At 45.1% G+C, this 11,284-nt stretch overlaps 4 non-coding genes and 1 pseudogene across 4 annotated transcripts; all 5 read left to right on the forward strand.

Annotated features, from left to right (window-relative positions):
* Window positions 1-4,874: 4,874 nt before the first annotated feature.
* Window positions 4,875-4,993, forward strand: LOC144895029 (5S ribosomal RNA). The gene has a single exon (XR_013625611.1). It is a non-coding gene; the product is annotated as a 5S ribosomal RNA (ribosomal RNA).
* Window positions 4,994-5,105: 112 nt separating this feature from the next.
* On the forward strand, window positions 5,106-5,224 carry LOC144895127 (5S ribosomal RNA; annotated as a pseudogene).
* A 112-nt stretch (window positions 5,225-5,336) lies between these two features.
* LOC144894965 (5S ribosomal RNA) lies at window positions 5,337-5,455 on the forward strand. Its single transcript, XR_013625533.1, has one exon. It is a non-coding gene; the product is annotated as a 5S ribosomal RNA (ribosomal RNA).
* A 112-nt stretch (window positions 5,456-5,567) lies between these two features.
* On the forward strand, window positions 5,568-5,686 carry LOC144895074 (5S ribosomal RNA). Its single transcript, XR_013625675.1, has one exon. It is a non-coding gene; the product is annotated as a 5S ribosomal RNA (ribosomal RNA).
* Window positions 5,687-5,796: 110 nt separating this feature from the next.
* Window positions 5,797-5,915, forward strand: LOC131123381 (5S ribosomal RNA). The gene has a single exon (XR_013625655.1). It is a non-coding gene; the product is annotated as a 5S ribosomal RNA (ribosomal RNA).
* Window positions 5,916-11,284: the final 5,369 nt, after the last annotated feature.

Genomic DNA, 11,284 nt, shown 5'->3' on the forward strand with positions numbered 1-11,284 from the left:
ATCCATCCATCCATCCATCCATCCATCCATCCATCCATCCATCCATCCATCCATCCATCCATCCATCCATCCATCCATCCATCCATCCATCCATCCATCCATCCATCCATCCATCCATCCATCCATCCATCCATCCATCCATCCATCCATCCATCCATCCATCCATCCATCCATCCATCCATCCATCCATCCATCCATCCATCCATCCATCCATCCATCCATCCATCCATCCATCCATCCATCCATCCATCCATCCATCCATCCATCCATCCATCCATCCATCCATCCATCCATCCATCCATCCATCCATCCATCCATCCATCCATCCATCCATCCATCCATCCATCCATCCATCCATCCATCCATCCATCCATCCATCCATCCATCCATCCATCCATCCATCCATCCATCCATCCATCCATCCATCCATCCATCCATCCATCCATCCATCCATCCATCCATCCATCCATCCATCCATCCATCCATCCATCCATCCATCCATCCATCCATCCATCCATCCATCCATCCATCCATCCATCCATCCATCCATCCATCCATCCATCCATCCATCCATCCATCCATCCATCCATCCATCCATCCATCCATCCATCCATCCATCCATCCATCCATCCATCCATCCATCCATCCATCCATCCATCCATCCATCCATCCATCCATCCATCCATCCATCCATCCATCCATCCATCCATCCATCCATCCATCCATCCATCCATCCATCCATCCATCCATCCATCCATCCATCCATCCATCCATCCATCCATCCATCCATCCATCCATCCATCCATCCATCCATCCATCCATCCATCCATCCATCCATCCATCCATCCATCCATCCATCCATCCATCCATCCATCCATCCATCCATCCATCCATCCATCCATCCATCCATCCATCCATCCATCCATCCATCCATCCATCCATCCATCCATCCATCCATCCATCCATCCATCCATCCATCCATCCATCCATCCATCCATCCATCCATCCATCCATCCATCCATCCATCCATCCATCCATCCATCCATCCATCCATCCATCCATCCATCCATCCATCCATCCATCCATCCATCCATCCATCCATCCATCCATCCATCCATCCATCCATCCATCCATCCATCCATCCATCCATCCATCCATCCATCCATCCATCCATCCATCCATCCATCCATCCATCCATCCATCCATCCATCCATCCATCCATCCATCCATCCATCCATCCATCCATCCATCCATCCATCCATCCATCCATCCATCCATCCATCCATCCATCCATCCATCCATCCATCCATCCATCCATCCATCCATCCATCCATCCATCCATCCATCCATCCATCCATCCATCCATCCATCCATCCATCCATCCATCCATCCATCCATCCATCCATCCATCCATCCATCCATCCATCCATCCATCCATCCATCCATCCATCCATCCATCCATCCATCCATCCATCCATCCATCCATCCATCCATCCATCCATCCATCCATCCATCCATCCATCCATCCATCCATCCATCCATCCATCCATCCATCCATCCATCCATCCATCCATCCATCCATCCATCCATCCATCCATCCATCCATCCATCCATCCATCCATCCATCCATCCATCCATCCATCCATCCATCCATCCATCCATCCATCCATCCATCCATCCATCCATCCATCCATCCATCCATCCATCCATCCATCCATCCATCCATCCATCCATCCATCCATCCATCCATCCATCCATCCATCCATCCATCCATCCATCCATCCATCCATCCATCCATCCATCCATCCATCCATCCATCCATCCATCCATCCATCCATCCATCCATCCATCCATCCATCCATCCATCCATCCATCCATCCATCCATCCATCCATCCATCCATCCATCCATCCATCCATCCATCCATCCATCCATCCATCCATCCATCCATCCATCCATCCATCCATCCATCCATCCATCCATCCATCCATCCATCCATCCATCCATCCATCCATCCATCCATCCATCCATCCATCCATCCATCCATCCATGTCCCTTGCGTTCAAGAAGGGAGAAAGAAATAAATTGGAAAATTACAGGCCAATCAGCTTATTAAATGTAGATTATAAAATTCTTGCCAAAATTCTAGCAGGCCGTATCAGAGGTGTAATGGAGTCGGTTATTCTATCCGCCCAGGCTTACAGTGTCCCTGGCCGGGACATTTCAGACTCAATTTTGTCAATAAAATATTTACTAAATGTGATGCATAAAACAGGTGGTATTCATGTAAGTGTAGATTTTAATAAAGCTTTTGATAGAGTAGAGCACAGTTTTCTTTTTGCTGTATTAGAAAAAATGGGTTTTGGTTCGAATTTTGTAAACTGGATAAAGTTATTGTATGGATCTGCTTCGAGCAGAGTCAAATGTAATGGTGCCATGACAGATGTCTTTCCTGTGAAGCGTTCTATCCGTCAGGGATGCCCCCTCTCTGCTTTTCTTTATAGCCTCGTGGCTGAGCCTCGGGCTGCCATGTTGATGTCAGAGTGTAGTGTCAGGGGCATACTCTCCCCTGCAGGAGCTGAGTATAAGGTGTTACAGTTCGCAGATGACAGCAATTTATTTTTGCGAGACACCGAAAGTCTTGAGGCAGCCTTGCATGTGTTGAAAATTTATGGTCTGGCCTCAGGAGCAAAAATAAACTTTGAAAAAACGTCTGTTGCATTTTGTGGAAATGTAACTCCCCAACCTTTGTCAGTACATTTTAAGGAAGCAGGGAGCATTTACAGGGTCTTAAGGGTGCTTGTAGGTAAAGATAGTGTGGAGTCAAATCGGAAAATGTGGGAAGATTTAATCAGAAAGCTAGTAGCTAAATTGAATTTCCTAAAATTTCGACGTTTAGGACTGAGAGGAAAAGTTTTAGTGGTGAATGCTTTGTGTCTGTCAAAACTGACCCATGCTCTAACTGTGAGCGAGCTGCCAGGAGACTGTGCAAATAGGATTAGTGTAATTGTATCGAAGTTTCTCTGGGGTATTGGTCGTTGTTTGGTCGCACACAATGTAATGATCAATGATGTTGATAAGGGAGGTCTGAATTTAATTGATTTAGTCTTGAAGAAACAGGCACTGAGACTAAACGTGCTTAGAAAATTTCTGGATCCAGATTGTCGGGCTCCCTGGAAGGAGTTCTTCTTGAAGGATCTGGGTTTATTAAATAATTTTGGTGCCTTTAATCTTTGTCTGTTGCCCCCCAGCCCAGTGCTCGGGGTCCACCCGAACTTTGTAAGGGAAGCCTTACAGGCGTGGGCCGCTTTGAGGCCTTTTGCTGTGGCAGTTCCTGGTTCATGGATTGATTTGTGTAAAATGCCTCTCCGATTCAATCCAGACCTCCTCTCTTCTCCCTCCAAAGAGAGGAGAAAGATGATGGGGGAGTCTATGGAGAGAGCTGGGTTAACAGTTGTAAAGGATATTTTTTCACCTTTTGGGGATTGGAACATTGACTTTGTCCGGAGAAAATTTGTTATGTCAAGAGTGGTGTTTAGAAGAACATCAGTTTTGGTGTTGTTAAACTCATTTAAAGAGCACCTGTTCAGATGGTGGGGCACCCTGCTAACAGGTGGCAAACCTCCTGATGTGGGCTTTGCCCCCCTTGATTTTGATATACATTTTAATGGTTCAGTCAGGCGTTTCACCTCCCTGCACACTCGTACCTTCTACCGGTTACTGTTGGATCGTGTGGTCAGGGCTCCTGCAGCTGAACATGCCTGGTCCCGTTCATACCATACTCATGACATCACACCCATCTGGGCCAAGACATTCCAATGGTACACCTCACCCCAGCTCGCAAATTTCGAGTTCAAAATGAAACATAGACTGATTTACACACGCGCTACACTGCACACTATATACCCAGACAGGTATGGCAGAGATTGTCCGGTGTGTGGTGGGTCTTACGAGGATCTCCATCACCTCTTCATCACGTGCCCGGCCGTCCGCCCCTTCTGGACCCGGGTGCAGGGTCTGCTCGCCCGGAGACTGTCTTGGAGACTTCCACCGCCGGCATCTCTTGAGGGAGGCGACCAGGAACCATGGCTTCTCCTCTTTGGGCCCTCCATCAGCCGCTCTGGAGCGAACCGCCACCTCTGTCATCTCATCCTGTCCATAGCCCGGTATACCATCTACATCGTCAGGAACATCCACCACTTTGACCACCGCACCGCCCGCCACTGGCCCATCTTCACCCGTCTTCTCACCGTCCACCTACGACACCTGCACTCGGCTCAGAAACATCGCTTCATCACCACCTTCACCCCCAATCAGTCACTTTTCTCCATCTATCCGAATGACACTCTGGACATGAACATTTAAACTGTACAAAGACTTCCATCCTGGCAATCATGGACTCACTGCCCCCTCATCTGATCAATCCATCCCGGACTCTTTTACTTAGGACAATTGGACTCACTAAGCACTATATATTAAAAAAAAAAAAAAAAATCCTTGTGTGTGTTGTCTTGTTCTTGTCATTGTAAATATTGTAAATAATCCCTATGTGTTAGCTTGTGTTTTGTGGTTGTGTCTGTGTTGTAAATAGTGTACATATTTTCTTGTTGTCTTGTGCTGTGAAAACTGTTTTTTTTGTATTTATTGAATTTCTATATTAAAAGATCCCCCCCCCAAAACGCCCGATCTCGGAAGCTAAGCAGGGGCGGGCCTGGATAGTACTTGGATGGGAGACCGCCTGGGAATACCAGATGCTGTCAGCTTTTTATGGCTTCTGCTCTTGCCTGACAGCAGAGGGCGCTGTTTGACACTTTTTGCTGGAGTCTAGTTTGGCCTGCGTCACCTTTAAATAGGATCTTTTCAGTTGACCTGGCAGCTTACGGCCATACTACCCTGAAAACGCCCGATCTCGTCTGATCTCAGAAGCTAAGCAGGGGCGGGCCTGGTTAGTACTTGGATGGGAGACCGCCTGGGAATACCAGTTGCTGTAAGCTTTTTATGGTTTCTGCTCTTGCCTGACAGCAGAGGGCGATGTTTGACACTTTTTGCTGGAGTCTAGTTTGGCCTGCGTCGCCTTCAAATAGGATCTTTTCAGTTGACCTGGCAGCTTATGGCCATACTACCCTGAAAACGCCCGATCTCGTCCAATCTCCGAAGCTAAGCAGGGGCGGGCCTGGTCCGTACTTGGATGGGAGACCGCCTGGGAATACCAGGTGCTGTCAGCTTTTTATGGTTTCTGCTCTTGCCTGACAGCAGAGGGCGCTGTTTGACACTTTTTGCTGGAGTCTAGTTTGGCCTGCGTCACCTTTAAATAGGATCTTTTCAGGTGACCTGGCAGCTTACAGCCATACTACCCTGAAAACGCCCGATCTCGTCCGATCTCGGAAGCTAAGCGGGGGCGGGCCTGCTTAGTACTTGGATGGGAGACCGCCTGGGAATACCAGGTGCTGTAAGCTTTTTATGGTTTCTGCTCTTGCCTGACAGCAGAGGGTGCTGTTTGACACTTTTTGCTGGAGTCTAGTTTGGCCTGCGTCGCCTTCAAATAGGATCTTTTCAGTTGACCTGGCAGCTTTCGGCCATACTACCCTGAAAACGCCGGATCTCGTCCGATCTCGAAAGCTAAGCAGGGGCGGGCCTGCTTAGTACTTGGATGGGAGACCGCCTGGGAATACCAGGTGCTGTAAGCTTTTTATGGTTTCTGCTCTTGTCTGACAGCAGAGGGCGCTGTTTGACACTTTGCTGGAGTCTAGTTTGGCCTGCGTTGCCTTCAAATAGGATCTTTTCAGTTGACCTGGCAGCTTACGGCCATACTACCCAGAAAACGCCCGATCTCGTCCAACCTCGGAAGCTAAGCAGGGGCGGGCCTGGTTAGTACTTGGATGGGAGACCGCCTGGGAATACCAGGTGCTGTAAGATTTGTATGGTCTATGTCTATGTCTGTATAGCACATCATGACTGGTTCAAGACTCTTCATCCTTGTATTTAGCAAACATCAACTGCTTGTATTGTTTCTTGAATTGGCTCATCGTTGTGCATTGTTTGATTTCCTTACTCAATCCATTCCATAGTTTGATTCCACATACTGAAATGCTATGGCTAGCATAACATAGTCCTAGCATAGAAGTGTTTCAAATGTACTTCTTCCCTGAGATCATATTTCTCCTCTCTTGTAGAGAAGTATTGGATGACATTTTTAGCTAATTAAGTAAAAATATTGTATTATGTGTAATATCTGTCCTTCTTTTTCAAGCTAATCAGTTTTAATCAGCATTTGCCTTGTAACTTCAACTTGTGGGCTCACATGCTCTCTCCCCCATCAGACACCCTCTACCAGGTTGCAGAGAAGTTGGAGGGTCCGTTCAACATGGAGTTGGCGGAAGACTCCATCTCCTTCAAAGTGTCCGAAGCCATCATGCACATGCAAGAAAACAGCGTCAGCATCTCCACCAAGGCAAGGAAGTTGACGAAGTTTTAGAATCAGTTGACATATGGTCAATGACTTATTGAGTCCAATTTCACTATGATTCGACTAAACACTCTAAAGTTAAAGTGAGTCACTGATCTGTGTGTGTGTCAATCTGAGTTAGCTTACACAAACACATATAGTCAAGTGAAAATTTCACATTAAAGTTTGGTAAGAATGAATAACAGCATTCAAGACCCATTTCCACTTAATTGGATGATGATTATTGTCTCATTTGGATGTCCTTCCTGAGACAACATGTAGCGACACTGCAGCATTCCCACACACAGCATGATGTTCGTACTGTGAGACTGAAACCTGGCAAGCCAGTCCACCTGAGAAGCACCCACGTCCTCCTCAATACTTGGCAGCGCTTCAAGGAACAGGGAGTTCTTTCCTTCACAGCTTGGCTTTTTTCTCTGATAAAGAGAAAGAAAGTGTGACGTGACAACGGCAGTAAAACCATCACCTTGGATTTCGGTGATCGCTGCACCGAACCTTCGACCATGGACTCTGAGTCTGAAATTGATATTGTTCCTGTCGGTCTTCCAAGGTTTTGGAAACCCCAGACCGCCTCCGGGACGATCCAAGCGCTCACCAAAGGAGTCGGGGGGCAACAGGAGGCCTTTCCGCACCTACACCCCGGAGGAAAAACCCACCACTGCTGCAGGCACCAACTTGGACCGACTGGTAAGGATAAGGTTAAACTTAGCTTAGACTGTCCACTTTGGTCTGTACTTGGGAAACAGATCCAAAGTTTGAGATTGAATCCGATCTATCTATCCAAATGGACTGTTCAAATTGCCCTAGAAGACAAAGGTAGACAAAGACATTTTTTTCTGTGTCACTATTCTGTATAAATCTTGGGGCAGTGAACCGATCGCAAACGGACTATTCAAGTTGTCTTAGTGGACGTTTCATCTGTCATCCGAGCAGGCTTCATCAGTTCAGGTTCAAAGACTAGATAGTACTAGAGCTCAGAAAACTCAGACTAGAACTGTCCTATGTATCGTAATCTTGGGGCATTTAATTGATCTCAACTGTATAAATCTTGGGCCAGTGAATCGATCGCAAACGGACTATTCAAGTTGTCTTAGAGGACGTTTCATCTGTCATCCGAACAGACTTCATCAGTTCATGTTCAAAGACTAGACAGCTGTATTGGCTGGCGACCAGTCCAGGGTGTACCCCGCCTCTCGCCCGAAGACAGCTAGGCTCCAGCACCCCCGCGACCCTCGTGAGGATAAGCAGCAGAAAATGAATGAATATATCACATTCAAATCTCCACACAGTGACACTAATTACCTGATTGCTGGATGTTGCTGTGTGAAAATGTACACCATTTCCTCAGTATACTGCTTCACTGGGTTCTGTTTGAAAGGCACGGGCGGATAAATGCAATTGAACGCTCTAATGTACAGTGAAGAAAATAAGTATTTGAACACCCTGCTATTTTGCTATTTCTCCCACTTAGAAATCATGGAGGGGTCTGAAATTTTCATCGTAGGTGCATGTCCACTGTGAGAGAGATAAACTAAAAAGAAAAATCCAGAAATCACAATGCATGATTTTTTAACAATTTATTTGTGTGATACAGCTGCAAATAAGTATTTGAACACCTGTGTATCATCTAGAATTCTGACCCTGAAAGACCTGTTAGTCTGCCCATTAGAAGTCCACCTGCACTCCATGTATCATCCTGAATCAGATGCACCTGTTTGAGGTCGTTAGCTGCATAAAGACACCTGTCCACCCCATACAATCAGTAAGACTTTAACTTGTAACATGGCGAAGACCAAAGAGCTGTCCAAAGACACCAGAGACAAAATTGTACACCTCCACAAGGCTGGAAAGGGCTACGGAGCAATTACCAAGCAGCTTGGTGAAAAAAGGTCCACTGTTGGAGCTATCATTAGAAAATGGAAGAAGCTAAACATGACGGTCAATCTCAATCGGAGTGGAGCCCCATGCAAGATATCACCTCGTGGGGTCTCAATGATTCTAAGAAAGGTGAGGAATCAGCCCAGAACTACACGACAGGACTTGGTCAATGACCTGAAAAGAGCTGGGACCACCGTTTCCAAGGTTACTGTAGGTAATACACTAAGACGTCATGATGTGAAATCATGCATGGCACGAACGGTTCCCCTGCTTAAACCAGCACATGTCAAGGCCCGTCTTAAGTTTGCTTATGACCATTTGGATGATACAGAGGAGTCATGGGAGAAAGTTTTATGGTCAGATGAGACCAAAATAGAACTTTTTGGTCATAATTCCAATAAGCGTGTTTGGAGGAAGAAGAATGAAGAGTACAATCCGAAGAACACCATCCCTACTGTGAAGCATGGGGGTGGTAGCATCATGCTTTGGGGGTGTTTTTCTGCACATGGGACAGGACGAGTGCACTGCATTAAAGAGAGGATGACTGGGGCCGTGTATTGTGAGATTTTGGGGAACAACCTCCTTCCCTCTGTCAGAGCATTGAAGATGGGTCGTGGCTGGGTCTTCCAACACGACAACGACCCGAAGCACACAGCCAGGAAAACCAAGGAGTGGCTCCGTAAGAAGCATATCAAGGTTCTAGCATGGCCCAGCCAGTCTCCAGACCTGAACCCAATCGAAAATCTTTGGAGGGAGCTCAAACTCCGTGTTTCTCAGCGACAGCCCAGAAACCTGACTGATCTAGAGAAGATCTGTGTGGAGGAGTGGGCCAAGATCCCTCCTGCAGTGTGTGCAAACCTGGTGAAAAACTACAGGAAACGTTTGACCTCTGTAATAGCAAACAAAGGCTACTGTACCAAATATTAACATTCATTTTCTCAGGTGTTCAAATACTTATTAGCAGCTGTATCACACAAATAAATTGTTAAAAAATCATGCATTGTGATTTCTGGATTTTTCTTTTTAGTTTATCTCTCTCACAGTGGACATGCACCTACGATGAAAATTTCAGACCCCTCCATGATTTCTAAGTGGGAGAAATAGCAAAATAGCAGGGTGTTCAAATACTTATTTTCTTCACTGTAGCAATTTCGCAGGCTCTCTGTGTCAAAGAGGTGAATGAACAAGACAATTTCGAAAGTATTATTCAGACTCGTAATATAGGCAAGACTCAATAACCTCCACAGAAAGCAGCCTTTCTAACAATATTTGGATTCCCACAAATCCATTAATTTAACACTCAAAACTATGACTCATGTGGAACTCATACGCTTCCCTCCCACCCCAGCAAAGAAGCTGCACACAAGAACGCTTCCAGGCTTGAAATGACGACAAACTGCCTCCGTACAGGTGCCTGACCTGAAGGAGCGCTTGCGGCCCATGGGAAGCTTCTGGGTGTCCCTCCCACACATCATCTGCAACGATGAAAAGATGGCAGCCGACGTCACAAACGAGGACCGCTGCTGGAACGGGCAGACCCGGGGGAGGTTAGCAAGCAATTGAATTTATCTATCACCCACAAACTGTCTGACGGGAATGATGATGGATGCTTTTCTTAACACGGATACAGCAAGTGGTTATTCCTGCTTTGTGTAAAGCTGAAGTGGAGTTTAAAGAGAAGCTAAACATTTTGACATTGACCTAAAAAGAAATAGAAACTGGAAAAAAAGGGGGGAATGTTTTAGTGTAGAATCATACGGGACACAATTGTTTTATTCAATATTAATTCATTCATTGATTTTCTGCCGCTTATCTTCACAAGGGTCACAGGTATGCTGGAGCCTATCCCAGCTGTCTTCGGGCGTGAGGCGGGGTACACCCTGGACTGGTCGCCAGCCAATCACAGGGCACATATAGACAAACAACCATTCACACTCACATTCATACCTATGGACAATTTGGAGTGGCCAATTAACCTAGCATGTTTTTGGAATGTGGGAGGAAACCGGAGTACCCGGAGAAAACCCACGCATGCACGGGGAGAACATGCAAACTCCACACAAACTTTTTAAATAGTTTTTAAGACTGGAAATCAAATCCATCTGTTCCAAATGTTGTTTTGCAGTAAATAATTTTGAAATAAAAGGGATTGAAGACTGTTTCCATAGCTGTGAGGTCTGCGCGCTAACTACTCGACCGCCGTGCAGCCCAAAATTTTAGATTTTTATTTTTATATTTTATTTGATAGTTTTGCTAAAATTATGAAAAAGGAAGATAATATAATGCAATGGAATGCAACACATATTATATTGTACTATTTATTGTTATTTCTCATACTTATATGTTGGGTGAAACAAAATATAATAAATGCAGCATTAATAAATAAATACAATATAAAATACATAAATAATAAAAAATAAAATAATACAATATAATATGAATGAATGAATTACTAATATATATACTAGTTATAAAATATTGTACATATTTTATTGTTTTTCATTTTTACATTTTCATTTAAAAAATTATAAATAATTTACATTTATTTTCAATATTATTATAAATATTATATTTCAATAATAAAACTTTAATAACATGTTTAATATTATAATATTATAAATGCATTCATGCAAAAAACAAAATCCAAGTAGACACCTGGCGCCCTCTGCAGTTGAGTAAATAAATATGTCATGTGCATCACGGTGGTGTAAAATGGACAGTCCAATTAAAATCTCATTCTTGTGTTTTTTTCTTTCTTTTGTTTTGTAGGTGAGGAGGGCAGCGGTTCAGGGAGAGGAGACAGCAGTGAAAGAAACAATGACGACTGGCTGGGTTACGGTCCTTACTCTCCTCCTTACAACAAGCCCCCTCGTAACTCCGCCCCCTCACCCCCTGCCTCCAACCCAGCGAAACCTCCTCGGGTTCGTGAGAGAAACAACAA

Source organism: Doryrhamphus excisus, linkage group LG23 (assembly GCF_037039965.1).
Source record: "Doryrhamphus excisus strain RoL-2023G ecotype Guam linkage group LG23, RoL_Dexc_Guam_v1.1, whole genome shotgun sequence".
Lineage (NCBI taxonomy): Eukaryota > Metazoa > Chordata > Actinopteri > Syngnathiformes > Syngnathidae > Doryrhamphus > Doryrhamphus excisus.